This window comes from Eleutherodactylus coqui, chromosome 4, assembly GCF_035609145.1.
Source record: "Eleutherodactylus coqui strain aEleCoq1 chromosome 4, aEleCoq1.hap1, whole genome shotgun sequence".
NCBI lineage: Eukaryota > Metazoa > Chordata > Amphibia > Anura > Eleutherodactylidae > Eleutherodactylus > Eleutherodactylus coqui.
In genome coordinates, this window is record NC_089840.1 from 218,940,588 (window position 1) to 218,962,320 (window position 21,733).

Here is a 21,733-nt window from a genome sequence, read left to right on the forward strand (position 1 = left end):
ACTAAGGCTGGACAAATATCTGTCTGGGATGATTTAGTAAATCCTGCACTGAGCAGGATTCCAACTCTACCATTCTATGATTCTATGAAATCTTTCGGACCTCTTCCACCACAACTGACAGATGGGAACCCGGCCTGACCTGAAGGGTTTGTCATTCCAGTATCTTATACAGTTTGTGGCATAAAAAGTAAAACTATTTGGGGACAACTTTTTATTTTTTTTTTATGGAAAATTGTAAGTCGTTACGGAACTGCAGTTTTTAATGCTATTTTAGAATTGTTTCCCTTTGACTGAAGGCGGCTTTAAACCATCCTAATTGGCAGACACTTAGCTGGCAGTTCTGTAAAGCGTGTGGTTATACCCAGGCGGTTGACTGCGTACTGTGACCATTATGCATATGGAAAGTTCCTTTTGCTGTGAGGATTAGTTACTCAACATGTAGCACGGTTTTCCATGAAGAGTCTGCTAGTTCCCTTGCTCAAATTAATGTTCATTATGGTTTTAGGGGAGATAATGTGTACAAATTTTATTTTAAGCAATTTAAAGGAGTAATTCTGGTACAATGACATTGTGTTATCACTAGTGAAGACTCAACCGGAGGTATTTTAGGAATCCATGGGCCATGCATCACCCCTAAGACCTTGCACTAGACTTGACACTGTGCAGTCACTTTTATCAATGCTAAATGTCTGATCACTGGGGGTCCCATTATCTCACTTGGATAGGGGTCCTGAGACCTTCATTCCTCCTCACTGCATGCTGCCACTTCATTCAAAGTCAATTGGACTAATGGAGATAAAGAAGTATTCCCGTACACAAAATTATCCATAAGTGTTTGATAATAGCAGTGTTCCAGAGAGCAGGTGACGAGGTTGTTGCAAATGCGTGCGGATCTCGCAGCGTGAATCACTCAAAAAGGAGACCAAAATTACAAAGTGTAGATGGAAAAAGGAATATTTTTTTATCAATTCCATACTACGGCCATGTTATCATACTTGGGCCGTATTTAGAGGCTTTCCCCAGCAAATTCAGTTTATTTTGAGTCAGGAGCTGAACCCCAGTGATCAGCTGTTCACGCTGGACCTTGCATTCTCAGAGTTGCGTACCTACTAGCATGGAGAAGTCTAGTTCGTTATCGGAATTAACCAGACAAATTGCTTCACCAACTAAAAACAACCATGCACCACCACTCATAGAATGGAGAAAGAGGTGTCCCTTGTTGGGTCAAATTAAGCCGCAGGCTCCACTCTTCGCCAACATGGCCATTCCTCATTGGTGAGAGATTTGTCTGGTTAATTCTGATAAAGAATGAGACTCCTGCATGCTGAGTAGCTACGTGATCCTCTGCAGCGCCTTGTTTTTATCCTCTGCTTCCCACTGTGTTGCCTTTTAGAAGATGCAATTAAAGTTATGTGTAAAAGGGGCTTTGAGTGACCCACCAGTTTTGGGCCAAAATTCTGTTCAAGGACCGTTGGGGCAGGTGTATATTACCCGCACTTGTTCTTCTCTGCTGTCCATCTGATCTGCTGGTTTGGGTTCCCAATTTCGGCTGTGCAAGATGGCAGACACAATCTTCAGACTACCTAATACCCATAGTGCACTGGTCTTGTTTAGACTACCAATGCACTATACCTGTTCTTCGATTAGCCAGTTTTGCTCACGTGATGAGCACTGGCCAATCAGAGAGCAGTACAGGGTGTGCTTTAGTTGGATAGAAAATTGCAGCAGCCTTCTTGGACGTCTGAACAACAAGTGCAGGTAATATCCCTCCAATCCCTCTGGTTTTGAAACTGGAGGGTCACTTTAAGTATTCTATGTGCCCCCACTACAAGACTTGCTAATGCGTCCAGATTTGACTGTTTTCCCAGGTATTACCTTGCTAAATCTTACTCCAGGGGAATGCTTGTATTGTAAATCACATTAAATGCTTAGTTGTTTTTGGCTTCAAAGATATCAAGATTTATTTTCTCCTTTGGTAAAATACTAAATCGGTCTTGAATGCCGTTCTTTGGATTGGCTCAGGCAGCGTGCCCAACAAGGTTAGCCAATGGGTGGTTGGTTGTGAAAAATAAATGAGGCGATGTTAAATTATAGATGGGTCTTAAATTGAAGCCTACTGTGGAAGTAGGGCCTAAAAGGATTTATTTATTGCCTCCTTCAGCTAGTGGACACGATGTGACAGCTTGATGTATAGGACTTTTAAAGGGATATTTCTACTGGGGACTGATGATTGTCTAATCCTACACATTGTACGAGATCTATGTAGTTTGTGTGCTTTTGTACTTGGAGCAGGGGATACGGTGCTATTTACTTGTTACAGTTGTGTATGAAAGGATTTATGTTTGTTCCATAGGAGAATCTTGTACTCTGCTTAGGTTATACGTTGTTATGGTTCCAGTATATTTTTTAGGTTACATGGTATGTCCGCCCTTTGTAAGCCATTATTTGTTGCACCAAGGCATCGAAGATAAAATGAGGCAACTTTGCAAATGCTTTTTTATTTAAAGCGACTCTCTGATTTCAGGACAAAATGCTGACTCTGGACCGGAGGGTTAGAGGGGGGTATATAAAGCTGCTCTCACACCTGCGTTGGGGTCAGTTCAGGGTTTCCGTGCCTCTGCTCCATTTTTGGAGGAGAGGAACTGCAATAAAACTGATAAAAACTCAATTTTTCCCCTCCCCCCTGATTTGAAACCCTATTGAAATCAATGGGGAAAAAAATCCTTTTCTTTTTTTTTTTTAACATTTCCGCTCCTCTTCTCCAAAAACAGAGTAGAGACCCTGAACTGACCCCTAACGCAGTTTTGTGTGCCGTCTCACCTGTACTTGATTTTGTTGACCATTGTGTTACGTACCACTAGTTCGTGGTCCCGTTTTTGGGTAGCAAAGATGGCCCCCTCTATCTTTAGACTACCAAATTTTCTATTGTGCATTGGTCGTGTTAAGACTACCGATGCACTATAACTGCTCCATGATTGGTTAGCACGGTTCACGTGACAAGCACTGGGCAATCAGAGAATGGTGCATAGTGTAATAAGAAAATGGCAGCAGTCATCTTGCCCACCCGAAAAACAGTACTCAATGCTGGTGCAACCAAAGGACGACTGAAGCAATCAACTACAGGTAACCTATCCACTTCCAGAATTTTGTCCCAAAACTGGTAGGCCGCTTTAAAATATCTCTACCGTTTTTGGTCCACAACTCTTACGTAGACCTGTGTGTCTTCAGGACTACAAACAAGCCGACTGAAGTCTTGTTCTGCAGTCCTTTTCTCTGTCCTCTACTTCTCGATAACCCTCTGATAGTATGTTAGTGTGATGTAGGGGACAAGCGGGAGTAATACCGGACAATCGGCAAGTAGACTGGCTGCTGATGTCCGACCCCCAACGCACCGTGTTAATACTCTCCGCACTCTTTATAACATGCCGGCTCCTTTTGGAAGTAATGTACTCTTAAAAGCAAAAAAAAAATCCTGATTTAGTAACATTTGAGGTCTATGATGTAAGTAATGAACCCGCTCGTTATTTGAAGCTTGGCTTCCACTGTAAATCAAGCTATTTTCAGAGTGTGTAAAAAGACAGCGGAGCCGCTTCTGCCTGTCGTTGACCTCTGTGTACTCCTGAGGTTTATTTTATGTGAAGCTTTTTTATTTAGTCCGTCCTTATGCTGCGGAATTAAATTGGTGTTATTTTATGAGCGATGTTGTATCTTAAAGTGAACTTGTCCCTTTTAAACCGTGTCAAATCTGCAGGCATCATGTTACGCAGCTGAATGTGTTGAGCAGATTAAAAACACGAGCGTATTTGTATGCACAAAATTTGCAAGGGCGAAACGCAGTGAATAGAGCCCATTTGATTTAAATGCGTTCGTTCACATGCACGTACTTCGTGTGCTCATTTCCAGTTTTGCAAAAAAAGCTAGAACAGCTAGCTCTATCTTTCTGCGTATTTGTGCACCAAAAGCCCCCACAGAAGTCAATGGGGGTGCACCAGTGTGTGCAGAATATGCAAGGAAATGCTTAAAACCCTGCGTAATTCTGCTGGGAAAAGAACCCATCTGGAACCAACTAGCCATTTTAATAGCTGTGTGCACTTGCCGTGCAGACGAACGCAAAAAAAGCCTTGTTAATAGCTAAAAAAGTTGCACTTAGGCATGTGCAATTGCGTTTGTGCCCATGTGAGGCCAGCCTAACGCCGGTTTCTCATCTGCATCAGAACCTCTGGCCGGAACTTTGGAACTGCTTCTCATACGAAGCAGGAAAGCGGAACCCCGATCCAGGTGTGAAAGTTGACTACTATGTTTAGTCATTCCATCTAAACCTTCCTGGAGTTCTCTTCCTCAGGTGAGTCATGTGATCTCATTCTGACCACCTGAGAATCACTTGGCTGTATGTTCCTCTCAAAAAGTCAGCTTAATTCCTGAATGATGGACCCCACCACACAAGCTCTTTAAAGCCGGACACAGACAATCCTATCACAGTTACTGCTAAGGATTAGAGGCACAGTTATAGTGATGGAGAAGGCAATGATAATACAGTGTCCTTCCAGCAGGCAGAGATGGTACAGGCTCTAGCTGTTCAGGTGATGTTGTACTGATGCATCAAGTAATTCATAGTACAAAGAAGTGAAAGAGAAAGCAGGGAAAAATCTCAACATCAAGATGGTGCCTGATAAGCATTAGAAAGGAGGCTGCACCGTATGGAAGTGATTGCAATATGCATAAGAGACATCTAAACTGTGGCAGACAATCAGGTGAAGGGTGCAGGCATGGGAAATGTGTGTTTGCCATAGTGATCCTTTAAGTTGTATGCTTATGAGTCACGTTGGCAGTCGACCAATGATTGACAGGCTTCCTTGTATGACTGTAATGAACAGCTGTCAGTGCGCATATAACTTCACACTTCTTTGGGCTGTCATAGGAGGGGCGCGGCACGTTTATGCTCTACATCTGTATTTTACAATCCCCGGCCAGAAGAGACTAAGAAGACCAGTGCCAGGGGCTGGGAAGAAGCTGTAGTGGAGCTGGACAGCGCTTCTAGGTAAAATATACTTTTCTTTCTGCAGTTAGGGCTTATTTTCAGGGTAGGGTTTATATTTTGAGCCAAAAATTCCCCCCTGAAAAGCCTTGCATGTAGCGCTACAAAGTCACAGAATTGCTGCGAGAAGACGGAGCGATATCGCATGGACCAGCGATGCGATATCGCTGCGATTTTCTCGCGACGATGCCGTGTTAAGGGGGCCTAATACTCTGTTGATGCTCTCTTTGACTTTATGACAGCATTTACTCTTTTTGAGTCGGTGTCTATCAGTATGGCACATCTTGACTTGGCAGTCTTTGCCCACACTCCCGGCAAACTGCACCAAATCTGTCCATCCCCGTTCTCAAGTATAAATAAACTTTTTATATCATGTCATATAAATGCTTTATTTATGCTTGAGAAAGGGCGCGGACCCCAAAACACGTTTCATATGGTTCGATTCGTTTTATTTGGCTATCCCACCGTAGGGTCGTTGGCATCATTAAATTACTTCACGTTGGAATACATCTGTTCAACTGATTGTTTAGCCATCTCTGGAAATCTTGTTAGGGGTTCTATTGCACCATTCACTTCAATGGAAGCCATCCGTGCGACACCGCACAAAAATGGAGCATGCTGCAATTTTTCCTCCGCTGATGGAAGCTGCAATTGTGCAGGAAAAAGTGTGCTATGGATGGTATTTGCTGTAAATCCGTGTTGCAGACGTCTGCCACGGATTCCACAGAAAAAAATCCATTCGTGAAGGCGGCATTAATTTCTCTAAGGCTTCCCTCACACTGGCGTTTGCAGAATCACAGCGCTTTTTAACGCTGCGCGTACTGCAATTTCAGCCCGGCAGCAACGGCACGCGTTATGCCAGCCTTTTAGATGCATTTTCAGCTCAGCTGAAAACGCAGTCAAGGAAGCTGGGAAAAAAGCAATACTCCCCTTGCAGGTGCCGTCCGGGTCCTGGCCGCTGATCTCTGGCGCTGCTTCGGGCTTCCCCTGCACTGACCTCATCTATTGCTGTAAGTCAGGTTTGAGAACCTCACCTGCAGCAAGAGTTTGCTAAGCCAGCGCCGAGAACCATTCACAGCAATAAGAGCCAGCAAACTCTGATTGGCTGAGCCAGTCAATGAATGGCTGTGATTGGTGCATCAAGCCAGGAAACCCTGAGAAGCGCCAGAGATTAGCGGCCAGGACCTGGACAGCACCTGCAAGGTAAGTATTGATTTTTTTTTTTCTTCCAGTGGTTAGCACTACCAAAAACAACGGGCGACGCAGGGCTGAAAACGGCCAAAGATGGAACATGCATTGCTGTTGAAGCACAGTGTTGAAGACTCTGCGTTTTGACGCTTGTGTGAGCAGCCCCATTAAAATGAATGGGAGCGTTGTAAAGCATTTGGTGCAGCGCTGAAAAGGCAGCGCTAAACGCTGTACAAAAACGTCTGTGTGAGGGAGGCCTTACGTATTCATGTGATTGCTCTCCTATGGACCTCTCTGAGAGGCGGGAATGTTTGCTATTTGTTGTTTGTTTAACTGTAAATAATGGCAGCGGAGTACTGACTACTATTTAATAGAAGTTAAATGTGATTGGCTAATTCTGAACACAACCACATCCACAAATACAAGAGGGTGTGAACACTTATGCAACCACGTGATTTTAGTTTTGTTATTTTCATTTTTCCACCCTAAATGATTTCAGTCAGTTTTTCGATGGAATTCTACAGATAACGGGTCACATGATTCATCTTTTATGTTCAATCATTTTTATTAAAGATTTTCAAATAAACAACCATGACAGTACACAAAATATATCTGTCACCGGATTTCAGTCAGCTTGTAGAAGCATTACCTCTCCGTAGGATGATATTGTGATTGAAATTAAATATATTTAATTTCCAGAGAAAAAAAAAATCAAGACTGGGGAGAGAAGGAGGGAGGGGGAAGATCCTGCTCATTCAGTTCTAAGACTCCTTAGGAATCCAGTCTACCTGTTTCCAGCCAGATTTTGAAAGAAGTTGAAGCTCTCCTAGCAATCCATGGTCTCCAATGTTCATGAGACTTGGTCCGCTCCTCCTCCTCCTCCAGCAGCCCCTCTGCTTCATATCTCATGAGCGTATTGAGCTTCTCTGTCCAGATAATCCTTGTAGGGGGGGAAGTGGAACTCCACAGACCAGGGACAGACATCCTCACTGCCAATATAACCAGTCTCAGTAACTCCGACTTGATCCTGGTCAAAGATCCAGGTAACATCAATAATAGAGCCATTTTAGCTGTTATGGACTCCGCCGACCTGGTCATCTTATTGTAGAGAAGTTCCACGTTGCTCCAGAGAACCCTGACTGCTGGGCACTCCCACCATATATGCAGCATTATCCCCGAACTGTCCTGGCATCGCCAGCACATAGGGGAGATCTGGGCATCCATTTGATGCAGCCTCGACGGTGTCCTGTACCAGCGTGATAAAATTTCTAAGTTCTGCTCCTGCAGCCTGCCAAATTTGGTGCTTTTATGGCACAGGAGGAAAGCCCTCCTCCAGTCAGATCTGGTGCAGTCACTCCCCAGTTCTCGTTCCCATTGCCCCGAGTAAACGGGGAGAGTGTCCTCTGTCCCGCGGGTCAACAATATTTTGTATATTAGCGGGATCCCATGCTGAAATGATTCATCTTTTAACATGATAAAAACATGGCATTTTAACAGAGTTGGGTAGACTTTTTTATCTGTCTGACTATAATCCCACAGGGACCATATCTACAATGCTACTTTTATAACACCTCTGTAAAAGTGGGCTTCCGTACAGCGATTTAGCTCTAGGATCTCTCAAAATAATGCTGTCATCATATAATAGTCAGACACTGGCTCTACACAGACTGCACTGATTACATTGCATTTAGGTTTACTCTGGTACCCATATTTAAGCCATACAAGCTGCAGTCACCACACAGTTCGCAGTCATCTGCTGCGCATGTACCCATTCCTAAACCATACAGCCTGCAGTCATCTGTACCTGTACCCATACCTAAACCATACAGCCTGCAGTCATCTGTACCTGTACCCATACCTAAACTATACAGCCTGCAGTCATCTGTACCTGTACCCATACCTAAACCATACAGCCTGCAGTCATCTCTACTTGTACCCATACCTAAACCATACAGCCTGCAGTCATCTCTACCCATACCTAAACCCTACAGCCTGCAGTCAGCTGTACCCGTACCCATACCTTTTGGGAATTAGCTCCGCCTCCATCCTGCCTCCCCTCATTGCAAATAGTGCAGAGGGGCGGAGAGGGGGTGCAGAGTTGGCGGAGAGGGGGCGGGAGCTCAGAGCAGTGCTCCTGGCTCTTCCAGCCTCCTCCCCCCCTGCAGAGAGGGACGCCATATATCGGCCGGCGTCAATACGTGGCCGATATACGGTCGTCTGAATAAGCCCTTGCCAAGGTTATTCAGTTTTTTGTTTTTTTATTTTTGTACACTAAAGACAAATTTTTAAAAAATTTTTTTTTAAAGCCGCTTTCCAAAAGCCATAACATTTTTATTCTTCAATAGACGGAGCTCTGTTTGTGGGACACTCCTCAGCGCGTTTATTTATTTTGGTGTGGGAAAGCGCATTGTGGGTTCTTTGGAATTACTCAACAGAAACACATAAAAATGAGCCTTCATGATTACCTTATTGGCAATTATTTCAAAATTAACACTTTCTAATCCAGTGTCCGCCCTCGTCTAACCTTAAGATTTCTATTATGGACGAGGGCCAACACATGTTTCTAACAGTATGCAGGACAGAGCTCCGATGTGGTCCTGTATACTGTTGGATACAATGGCAGAACAGCCTCCGACATTGGAGTGCTGTCCTGCATATTGCAGCATACGTATGCAGAAGTGCCTCCGACATCAGAGTGCTGGCCTGTATAGTGTTAGAAACGTGTCGGCCCTCGTCCGACATCGGAGCTATGCAGAGAAATCTTAATGTTGGATGAAGGCCGACACTGGATTCAAAAGGGTTAACAGCCTGCAATTCTGGCATGTTTTATTTTATTTTTTACGGTGTTCATCATGCGGTATAAATAATTTTGTTAAATTGATTCTGGGGGTACATGAATACCACATTTATACTGCTTCTTTAAATATCTTGCTACCTTTTCACACTCTTAAAAAAAAAAAAAAAAGTTGGCGTTTTTTCGTATCGTCGCATTCAAAGACCCCTCACATTTTTTTCCATTAGTAGAGCTGTTTGTGTCTTTTTTGTTTTGTTTTTAGGAACACATTGTCAGTAGTATGATTTGGTGATCTATATGACTTTTCGATCGCTTTCGGTTCCATTAAATTAAAGGCAAGATTTTTGCCAATTGTTTTTTCCAAGTGCACCACGTGGGTTGTATAAACCTTTTTCTATGGCTCATTATAAATGCGGCCTAACTAAATTAGTGATTTTTTATTTTTTTATTTTTATTATAGCAAAGGGAAAAGGTGGGGTTTGGATGTTTATTTTTTACATTCTTTACTACACTTTTTTTTTTCTTTTACACCTTTTAAGACTTTTTTTTTTTTATATCACTACTTTTGATTGTTTTTCAGTACTTTATTATAGTAGTATATTATATTGTCTATGACGTTCAGCCAGATGCTGAGCCCCCATAAATGGCAAACCGGAAGTCCATCTTCAAGTCTACGGGTGCCATAGCAACCCATCAAAACCCCATGATCATACTGCGGCTTCCAATGGGTGGCAGAGGGAGGCATGTAAAGGGTTAGAAAGCAGGGATCAGCGGTTTCTTCAATCCCTGCTGTTAGAATGGGTGGCGGGCTGTCACCAGACAGCTGGGTCCCAGTGCTTATCTGCACAGTAGACTTGTGTCGGTATTCTGATGCAGTGCTGGTAAAATGCATTGCATCAGAAAAAAGCCCATTAGTAACCGCCATGAAAAGGCATATGAGTGGTCACTAAGGGGTTAAAATTCCTATTCTGTTGTATCTTTATTATAATTTTTACTATGAAAAATGGATGACAAGTGATGTGCCAGCCTTACAGCTTCCACTCAGCAGTTTTAGATTCTCAAGAGGCAAAGGTGCCCAATTATAAATTGATACACCGTCACTCTTTTATTGCTTGTCATCTCTGAAAAAATACACTATGGCCAAATGTTTAATCAACTTGCTGATTTTTACTTGCTAGTGATTTTTTAATTTGCAGACAGATGCTTCTTAAAGGGCCACTCCAGTGATTTTCATTTATTCATTATGTAACTATCTCCCCAGTATATGTAAGTTGGCTAGTATTACCTTTTTTTTTTTTTTTTATTCCTTTCTATCCAAAGCTTCTGGCGGCCTCCTCAGATGATCATGTGATCTTAATTCTGCCCAACTTCGATTTACTCGGCATTACTTGTTCAGTTTCTAGTCAGTTTGTGTGACGCTATTACATGGAAACTGCCCGAGGGGGGAACACCAAAACATCTAACACAGTTACTAATGATGATCAAACAGCTCCTGTCACACAGTTATAATAGAGGAGATCACAGCTCATCCTCCTGACTATATACTTAAGATCTGGCTGCTTTTTTAGGTGAATATAGAATACAGGTGGTAAAGGCAGTATTACAGAAAAGGTACAGGCTGTAGCTGATCATGTAATGCTGTGCTGATGTATAATGGAATTGATGTGAAAGCAGCATCAAGCAGGTGCCTGATAAGCATCAGACAGGAGACTGCACTGCATTGAAGTGACTACAATATAGACCTCCTGCAGACTGCTGGGTCGGATCCTGCACAGCCCTGCGGCTTACCTGCTCCCGGCGTCTCTTCTCTGCCCTGTGTGTCGGCTGCCGCTCAGCCGGCACATGCGCAGAGAGGAGCCGGGGCGTCACCACTGACATTTCTATGCGGACCTCTGCGAAACCACACAGAAATAGAACATGCCGCCATTTGTTTTCCGCGTGTGTTTTCACGCGGACAAATCACGGCTGTCTGCCTAGGATTGAGTTACGTAACGCAATTCTATGGCAGCGGGCTCTGGCGAAATTTTGCAGGAAATCCCACTGTGGAATTTCCACCCGTGTGCAGGGTGCCATACATTGGAGACATCCACAGCATGATGGGTAATCAGATGACGGTGGTAGAGATAGATTTGTTTTTTGCTGACCCTTTAAAACTGGAAAGTTTACATGCGCCAAACTTCTGCAACTTGGATTTGTTCTTGTTCTGCAGACTTGGCATAAACAGTTGTTGCATTGTATTGTGTCATTGTACCTGTGTAGCTAAGGGGCACGCCAATGTTTGCTGTGTCCCAGACAATAGTGAGAACATAAAAAAGCATTGTGCACCAGATATTACAGTACTAGCTTAAAACTGTCCTTAGTTTGCTCTACTAGATTAGCTCAAGGGCTGTATTATGGATATATGCTAATAGGTGTCTTATATCAAGGGACACGGTTTTATTTGTCATGTATTACACAACTTGCCTTATTATTCAAATCACAAATGTATCATACAGCAGAAAACAGAAGTGCTTAATCTGCAACTGTCTATTTTTTCTTTTATTGAAAGAACAGGTTATTTTAGAATTCCGATACTTTTTTTTCCCCTTAACCCTTTCCAATCCAATTTTGGATTCAGGGTTTCCTAAAAGGCTTTCTCTTTTTGCTGTTCTACAACGGTGCCATCTGCTGGCTAAAGCCAGTGTGTGTGCCCCAGAGAGACTCCGACAGTGGAATGGCTGGCAATAGATGGTAAGAATACCCTGTCGGATGTCTTCTGACATTGGAGCTGTACAAGCTTCAATCAGACTGTAGGAAGACGTCAGACAGTGATTTAGAAAGGGTTAAACCTACATGGCATACAGTATGCCCTCCAGGTGGTGGGGTTTGTATATAGCGGGTTCGCGAGCCAATCTCACTCCATTCACAATGGGAGCTAGCTGTCTTTTGCAACTGACACCTACCTACAGCAGCATTTAAATGCCTTGATTAGCGTTTTGGTCCTGACCAACTCCCTTGCGATGAGATTGTGAAGTGGTGTTCAGTGGTCATGGCAGCGCAGGCCCTTCTGAAGGCCCCCATGGCTGCTATGAAGGATTGCCTATCAAGGCGTACATGTGGCAATATATAATATCTGATCTCTCCCACTGTGAAAGGGAGCTGTTGTTCATTTATTAACACAAACCTAACAATTACTGAAAAAAATTTATTTATTTTATGGTTCAATCACTTTAATTGAAACAAACCCAACAAGGAATGATATTTGCATATATATGCATTATAAGTTGTGCACAAATGCACCTATACAGACCATGAATTAGAGAAAGCAGAACATGACACTTAAACTATAAAAGAAACCACTAACACGGGACCTGAAAAACATGCGTAAGAGGGGAGAAGAACGAAAAAAAAGAGTAAAGGGAGGATGAGGAGTTGACGGTGAAACCGCAACTTCACACATCGCAGGCCACATAGCCATGGTGTAGAGTTCCTGGGTGTCATGCAACAATATCCATGGGGATCAAAGCTGGAAAAATGTGTTATCCATATCCTGATCAATAAACTCCTGCAATCTAGAAATCTCAAAAAATGTATCGCAACACTCCTGTAAACTGAGAATTTGAAAGAATTTCCAATGGCGTGGGATTGAGGGAAGAAGCTTAGGAGATCCTTCTTCAAAAAGGAAAGAGGTCCAGGAATGATGGATAGTAAAGCCATTGCTGAGGACCATTGAAGATCATTGTGAAGGACTTTATTGCAGAGAGAATTTTAACCCTTGCCAATCCAATTTGTATCCTGGTTTTCCTAGGGGCTTACTCTTTTCCTGCCGTTATACAACGGCACTATATGCTGGCTAAAGCCAGTACTGCATGAGGTGACACGTTGGATAGGCTCCAACAGCAGAGAGGGTGGCAATATAGAGTAAGAGAACCCCGACGAATGTCTTCCAACATCGGTGCTGTACAGCCTTAAATCATAATGTCTTAAGACGTCAGACAGTGGATTGGAAAGGGGTAATAGTACACCAAAAAGAAGCTACCGCTATATTTTTCACATTCTCACCAAATAAGAGCATGTGTACCTTGTGTCAAACCTCAACAGCAGAGTTAAGTGCACTCCGATTAGAGGTCCTGGAGCAAGGCAGGTGTTCTCTACCATCTGATGAGAATCTTATTATTCTTCTCCTGCAAACGCCTTAGACCATTCCTTCGTGGAGAAGCTCAAACCTGCTTCTGTTTCCCACGCAGCCACAAATGGCGCCACGGGGGTAGACTCTGCTGTCTTACGGAGCAGACCATGGAGTAACGCCACCAAATGTGAAAGGGTCGTTGAAATCGCACTAAATTTAACTGTAAAGGGATAGGTGGGACAAAAAATTAGATAGTTGAGCATGCTCTATCCTAGCTCCCTCTGGACAGGCCACCCGGCAACGTGGCTAAAGGGCGAATAAATCGGTTTGTTATATAGCGTTTTACTTGTGGGGCTTCCAACTCCAAATAACCCAGAATGTGAGAACCTGAAAGCGCTGCGGAACAAGTTGGTGCTATTCCCATTCCCTATTCCTATCCTAAAAGCAGAGAACCATCGTTGAGAGTTCAGAGAAATAAGAGGGTTTATGAAACTGGGTGAGACAGAAAAGCTGGGACGGGTGAATATGAAGGACTTGTCCCTCCAACTGCTTCCCAAGTGAATTTGTTTTAGTAGCAATGAATGTGTTATTGTAACCTTGATGTTACATTTTTCTGGGGAACAGAAACACACGATGCACCACGGCTCTGTGTGAGTAGGCATTGATACGTTTTATATGCAGCACCCTGCTGTATCAGACCAATTCTACACTGACATCATGAATGAAGACCGTCTAATATAAGATTGCTATTTAGGTACTTGCTGAGGTCATTGCTCCGCTGATTGATAATGTATGGAAGATGGCTTATGGCACCACAACAGAGCAATCAACTGGCTTCTATTTATAGAGGAGTTAATACATGCGGGATACTTAATATTCTATGTTTTCTAGAATATATAGAGCAATTAGAACGGTGGAGAATTGGCTATCCCGCTGTTTACATTGATTTTCCTTTTTCGGGTCTGTATTGTGTAATTTATAGATTTATTGATTTTCCCCCATACTCAGTATATCCCAGGAAAGTATAAACCCCCATTCAGGATTTTTATCTATTAGTCAGATTAGTAAGTGCCTCCAAAGAGCATCACTCTCTCCAAGGGATCGGAATATCAGTCTATCGTAGATATCCTATGAAAAGGATCTTCCGAGCCTCCCAAATTTAATGAAAGCCATGGATCACTTTAAAATTTAAAAAAAGAAAGCGAAATCGCGTGTTCTTTCTGACGCCCATCCAATTCTGCTTACTGCTCGTCTTTTGTTTTTTGACACTAAGCAGATGCAGCTACTTCCTGCTTGAGGTTAGAGATTGGTGCCAATGATCATATAGCAAATTGGCTGCGTCATTGCTGCAGCTACTGTCACGACCTACCTGACTACCCATGTGACCACTGAGGCCAGTGATTGGCTGCAATGATCACATAGGTAGTTGGGTACCTCATCGTTGCAGAACCAGAAACCAAGAATAACAGGGAGCGCCAAAATAGTGGCAAAAAAGAACATGTGCGTTATGCTACTTTTTTTTTAATCCCTGGCTTTCATTAAATTTGTGGAAGCTTCATAAAACCCCTTTAGTTTTCATTGGAACCACGTAATTCTTTGTTGCTCCTGTGTTGGCGCTGTAGTAGAATTGAAGACTTGTTGCCAGGTTCCCCCACAGATTACAGGAGATACTTGGGGGTCGACAGCCTGAGATCAGTGTAGGGACCCTTGTAACGGAGTGGGATTATCCTTTTTATAGTCCTTGTACTCTGCGCAGTTACCATTACAGTTTTCTTGATGAAATGCGGCTTAACCCCTTTTTGTTTTCCTGCTTTTTTGCGGAAAGAGTTGTCATTTTTATGAGTAACATTTTGGGGTACATTTGGCCTTTGGATTGGTTTTTTTTAATTTTTTTTTTTATAGGAAAACAAAAGAAAACTAGCAATTCTTGCGTTACTTTTTAAATACCGTTTTTATAACGCTCACCAAGCGAGGTAAATGGTAAAATTTTTTACTGACCTCACTAATCGGCTTTAAATCTACATAACATCATACATTAAGGCCTCCTGCACACGGGCACGCATGGATTCCAAGTTGGGAATTCCCCACGGAATCGCCTGCTGCCGGCGACCTTGGGTACCTCTCTTTACTTCTCCACTGCGGATGAGCCACTGGTGCACGTGCACAGTGCAGACTGCCCTGCGCCGTCGCTAGACAATAACGCGGATTCCACAACCTTTCTGCAATGATGATTGCAGAAGGGTCACGGATCGGACGGCTTCCATTGACTTCAATGGAAGCCGTCACACCGAAAACGCTCTAAAATAGAGCACGCTGCGATTTTTCATCCACGAACGGAAACTGCAACTGGTTTCCGCTTGTGTGCATGAAAAATCACGTTCCCGTTTTATGCTATGGACGGATGCCCGCCACTGATTCTGCAGCAAAAATCCGCCTGTGTGCATGAGCTCTAAGGCGATGGCTTAACGGACGACTGACACCCAAGCTCCTGCTCTAACAGCCAGGATAGAAAAAAAACTCAGCTCCTGGCAGTTTAACCCCTTACATGGCACAATCAATAGTAACTGTAGCATGTAAGCAGATTACAGGGGGCGTGGATTCTTTTGTCACTCATTGACACCCTGCAGTGTGATGGCAAGTTACCAATGGGTTCCCACAGCATCCGGAAGCCTGACAAAGGCCTCCGTGTCTGCCATGTAATGCAACCTATTAAGCGTAGACTTCTGCAGTGTAATAAGCTGGTGTCATAGACATAATAAAATGCACTACATAAGTCATGCAGTGTACTATTCTAGTGATCGAACTATCAATCTTGAAGTCTCCTTGAAGGACTAAACAATAGAGTTCTGTAAAGTTTCAAGAAAAACAATCCAGGTAAAATTACTATAAAGTAAGCTAAATTTGTATTTCCTCCAGTGGTGAGTTTATTCTAGGGTTCTACTGGACTCTTCTCAGTCGTCCGTTGACCTTGGGCATCAAGTCTTGGTGACCTTCTAATGTAGACGCTGTCATCAGTCGGAAAGTCATCATATCTGCACACATTATTGCTTTAACCATGGTTAATGTTGTTGTTATCAGTCCAGTTGATATGCCTCTAGCGTTATCTATAGCCGGAGTGACATCATAGCATGACAGCTGCTTCTCCGATAAGTGGCCGCCCTATAGATGGGCTGATTAGTAGTGGTGGAGGCTTGATATGACACTGCAGTAATATGCACGGAGGTCATGCTATGTATAGATCCTGGTTCCTGCTTCCTCCTGAGCTTTCCTTGTCCTGTAAATCATTGCCAGTGCTGGATGATGATGTGTTCAGGGCTTCCATGTACAAAGACGTATGAATTGAAAGGTCTGCATGCACTCCATAATTGTAGTTTTTGGGGTTTTTTGAACTACTGGAGAAAAGCTGCTTTCTCTAAAGTACGGCGGCCCATTATATAGTATATTATATTACAGAATCTTATCATTAGCCTAATATACTATCATTATTGTAATTGCTTTCTTTGCATCTTTGGCAGTGTGCTGATGGCCTTTGTGACTTAGCTCCATTCACAGAAGAATAGAAGCTGTAGTAAATGTTGCCTGTGTTCCGCTAGCAAAGGACGTGATTACCATGATTTCTATGTTGCCGAGAATGGAAGTAATGTAGTACTATGTTAAAGCATCAGTTCACATTTTACACTTTAGGTATAATTCTAATGTATAGAAAATTGACTGACTTATTTTATACTTGGCTACCATCCATCCAGAGCTGCATTCAAAATTCTGGTGTTGGTGCACAAACTTGTAGTAGTTGCTTTTTTGAGAACTCATTTGTGACCATTAAAGTAGTTTTTCCTACAAAATACTGCTTGTCCAGGTGTATAGAGCCTTTAGAGGGGTTGTCCAGTTATAAAGTATTGATGGGCTGTCCTCAGGTCATCAATAGTAGATCGCCAGGGGTCCATTGCTAAGGGCCCCTGCCGATCACTTGTTCGCTGGGCTTGTGTAAGTGTCCACTGAGCTGATTTCTGAAGGAAGCAGACGGCTCCATTCTTACTGCAGTGGTCGGGCTCAGCTTGCATTGAAGGGAATGAGAACTTTGCCTGTAATGCCAAGCCTGGCCACTGCAGTGGGAACGGAGCTATCTGCTTCCTGTAGAAATCAGTTCATAGTATGACCCAACAAACAGCTGATCTATGGTGGTCTCCACCGAACTATTATTGATGGCCTATCCTGTTCAAAGGTCTTCAGTAGTTTACAGCTGGACAACCCTTTAACACTGCACAAGATCAGTAATGCAGTATATTTATGAAGTTACTGGCAGAGCATTTTACAGAATGGATCTATTTGGGGTCTATAAACAATGTAGTTGGGTAACCCATGCTCATTTTCGAGAGTTCTCTATGCTTTCATCTTTCGGCAACAAGTCGCTTGTGTTCCTGATGGACACAAGCGACTACATTGTTTTCACAGCTCCCGAGTGTAGTACATGGTTTTCATAATGCCCATTGACTTCTACAGGAGTTATGAAAACAGCTTGGCACAGGGTGCTTGGCTGTTACCATCCTCCACATTCGGGGTGGCTGGGGGCAGTGGGGGCCCTAATTCCTGTGGATATGTCATAAAAGTTTGAGATGGGAGTACCTCTTTAAATTGTAAAACCTCTTGCTGGCTGTTTGTATTTGTATGTGTTTTTATTGTGTTTTTGTGTTTGTTCACACTTCCTGTCTACAATAATTTATACTACCAGAATATTTTACGCTAGATTCAAAGTTATGAGAATAATTTGCTTGTGAAGCAATTTTAAGTCGCACGTAAATCCCTTTAGGGCGCAGCCACAGCGGCGAGAGCGAGTCACGGTTGACATTCTCAGGCACGACGCGCATCACACAGCACAGAGGCGCTCCATCGGTGTTCTGTGCGGAAGTCCGCAAATCTATGTGTTCTATTCTGGTGCGAAACGGGCACGAAAATAAAACGCTGCGGTTTTGATGCCTCGCAGCATCACTGTAAAAGAAATACAACCATGCAAATGCACCCTTTGCAAAAAATAGCTTGTATTTGCTTGCGAGTTTTTTGTGCGGCTCGCAACGCACAAAGCTTGCATGATTTTTGTCTCCCATTTTAAGGCAGCCTTTATTAATGCTCACCATTTATGTATGAACCTCTCTGTCCTTCTTGGTTGCTGCTGAGCCGGACGTGTGACTGCTGCCGCCAATCACTGGCTATGGAAGTGACCAGTGATTGGCTACAACAGTCACATGTCCTGCTTAGCAGCAACCAGGAAGGACAGAGAGGTTGTGAAGCAATTTTAAGTTATAGGAAAGTCCCTTTTTAAAATGATAAAAAGTGGGTGGTATCCTCCAAAAGAGACCTTCAAGATCAAAGGATATAAACCAGATACACAAATAGTATATCACCAAGATACAGAAAAGCAATATAATATTATACTTGGCACCCATGATATAGAGTGAGCAATTTTAGGAGAGCCTGTGTTGATCCGTTAATGCCCAGATCTTGAAAGTAGACTTGCTTACCATTCCTTGGTGGGCTCTACGCATGCTTGCCCTAGAACAACCTCATATACTATGTATGACTCTACATGTAGCTTTTACTAAATATCCAACGAGGCATTATACCGCCATCAGAGCGGCTTTGTCCTTATTCAAATCCTCCCTAAAATATGTTGAGCTAAAGGTACCGCTACACGGTACGACTTTTGGGTGCATAAGCACCCAACAGCCGTCCCTGCCACTAACGCTCCTTGCTTTCACACAAGAGCAAGAGTAAATGGAGATCTCCTCTGTCGTCTGCCTCTATTGATTGTGAACAGGCAGTCACTCGGAATTTGAACAACTCCTGTTCACACGGAGGCAGAAGTTGTTCAGTATCCATGCCGTTCAGCTCCCTGAAACGGAAAAACTAGCTGCTACTGAGCGACTTCTCGCTCCGTCCCCCCCTGTGTGTACACGGGCCGACAGTCACTCATACTCGATGATTATTCGGGTGACTCTTAGCCCTTGTAAAAGGCACCTTAATTGAATGTGAAAACCAATTAACCCTTAACATACACAGAAATAACTTTGAACACTAGACCCTATTGATCACGCATCCAGAAGATGTCCATTAAACTCCCCACTACTTGTTAGTAACCTCCTCTCTGCAGTTAACGATACGGCTGTGAGCGGACCATTGTCTTCTCACTCTTTAGACCCTTTGTTTATGTTGATTGATGCTTGACATCGGTCACTAGAGAAATGATGTCTCATTGGAAGAGATTTCCACCAGCTCTGTGTTTTTGGGGCAAGTACAATTAGAACTATTTTGCGGCAGAGGTGACCGCAACAAACGTGCGATTGACTCGTACTTGGAGGCACGTCTTCCGGAATGTTGAGAATTTGTTGCAATGTCATTTTTCTTGCATACATTGCAGTCCGTGAATGGGATCGTTAAGCCTGGCATTTCTCCTTGTGCTTATGAGTAATTAGCATTTGTAAGTCTCCTCGGTGGGCTGCAGGCCTTGAGCACACACACAGCTATGATAATGATGTAGAAGGGAGTTTTGATGAGCGGTAAGTACCAATCAGTCTGTTAATGTACCAAACTCTTATTAACTTCCAAGGATGTTCCCATGCAGCCCCAGGCTAATCGCCACTACGGCCTCTTAATGAATGACCACCCCAGGACTTCATAATGGGCTAAATTGAAGAAAATCAAAAAGCTATTTATGCCATGCTCCAAATGATCTAAAAAGTGGTTTCATCTCTGCGCCCGTTGCTATTTTATATGAGGATGCTGGCGGTCGTCATTATTTACAATGTGGCCTTTATGACACCAGTTCTTTCTGACGAGCATTTATTGATGCATATTGTTGCTTTTAGACATTCTAATTATATTCATGCCATTAATAGTAACCAGAATAGTTTCCGTTTGACTTGGTGCCCAAATAGTTAGCGCGGAGCCTTCTAGGGCTTAATGTAGTTCCCAGCTGTTCTTACTGTCCTACTGTAAATACTGCAACACAACTTCAAAAGTTGAACTTTTCCTAGTTTTTAAACCCGTTATTTTATACCTTTTGATATTCTTTACTTTTTTACTGTCATGTGTTGCTTTCTTTAATGTAGAGAGCAGAGATGACAATGTTGGGCTTCATTGTGCGAAATTCTATTATCCATCAGAGAGGAAGGTTAGCTTGGCATCTTATGTTCTCTATGTTCATGACTAGGTATGCTCACGATCAAAAGTTGGTGAAATCAGAACATCAAATCCATAATAGCTTAAAACAACCCTCTGGTTCCAGGATTAAAGGGGTTGTCTCGCGCCGAAACGGGTTTTTTTTTTCCATAGGCCCCCGTTCGGCGCAGGACAAACCCAAGGGATGTGTTAAAAAAAATATATATATATTACTTACCCGAATCCCCGCTCTGCGACTTCTTTCTTCCTACACCAAGATGGCCGCCGGGATCTTCACCCACGATGCACCGCGGGTCTTCTCCCATGGTGCACCGTGGGCTCTGTGCTGTCCATTGCCGATTCCAGCCTCCTGATTGGTTGGAATCGGCACACATGATGGGGCGGAGCTACGATGACCAGCTCTCCGGCACGAGCGGCCCCATTCACCAGGAAGAAGACCGCACAGCGCAAGCGCGTCTAAAAATGCCAGAAGACAGCGAAATTAGACGGAGCCATGGCGACGGGGACGCTAGCAACGGAGCAGGTAAGTGAATAACTTCTGTATGGCTCATATTTAATGCACGATGTACATTACAAAGTGCATTAATATGGCCATACAGAAGTGTATAACCCCACTTGCTGCCGCGAGACAACCCCTTTAAGTTCTGTCCCGGGACGGGATGGGGAGGGGTAAGTTACCTGCAGTTCTTCTACTCTACCATCTCTCCGATGTGCCATTTCCGGGTCTGTATTTCAGTCATCCTAGATGGCCAACGTATTCTTCAGATTACTTACATAGTGTTAGGACTTCCCATGCGCTATACCTACTCTCTGATTTTCCAGAGCTGTTCATGTGACCAGTATTGGCCAATCAGAGCATTGTGCATTAGCTAGATAGAAAATTGCTGCAACCATCTTGGACAGTTAAAAGCGGCAGATTGGAGAGGCGGCAGAGAAGAACAACTGCAGGTAATATATTCCCCTGACCATCCTATACCGAAACAGAATTTTATCCCAAAACCGGAGGGCCACTTTCAGTCATGGACAATAACGTAGAGTTGGTCCACCTTTTGCTCCTATTACTATCTCTTTCTTCTCCAAAGACTTTTAATTATCTTGAAACATGGCTTCAGAAATTCACGTCTGTTCCTATACTGGAGTGTCCATCTCAGGTCTTCTAGCACCTATGCCCAGGAGCGTAAATCAATTTTGAGCCGGATCCCGTGCGGATGGTTTTCATTGAAGCCAATGGAAGCCATTCGTCCCGTGGCCCTTCCGCAATCATCGTTGTAGAAAGGCCGCAGAGTCCGTGTCATCGCCTGGCCGGCCGGCGCTTCCGCGGCACAGACAAAAGCCATCTGGAGGGGTATGCAGGCGTCACAGGCTGGGCACCTGGTCGAATTCTGCAGGGATCCCGCATGCGGAGTTGAACCGGCCATGTGCAACCTGCCTTAAA

The 21,733-nt window shown here is 43.5% G+C and overlaps 1 protein-coding gene across 2 annotated transcripts in view; it reads left to right on the forward strand.

The window, feature by feature from the left end:
- Nucleotides 1–21,733, forward strand: part of SGMS1 (sphingomyelin synthase 1) — a 257,624-nt gene that overhangs the window by 88,414 nt on the left and 147,477 nt on the right. Inside the window, exon 1 of one of the 2 annotated variants that reach the window (XM_066600774.1) lies at nucleotides 4,981–5,038. The exons of the other annotated variant lie outside the window; for it this stretch is intronic. The gene's annotated coding sequence lies outside the window, so the exon portion shown is untranslated. Of the gene's footprint in view, nucleotides 1–4,980; nucleotides 5,039–21,733 lie in introns of those variants that run through there. 2 annotated transcript variants of the gene reach the window in all.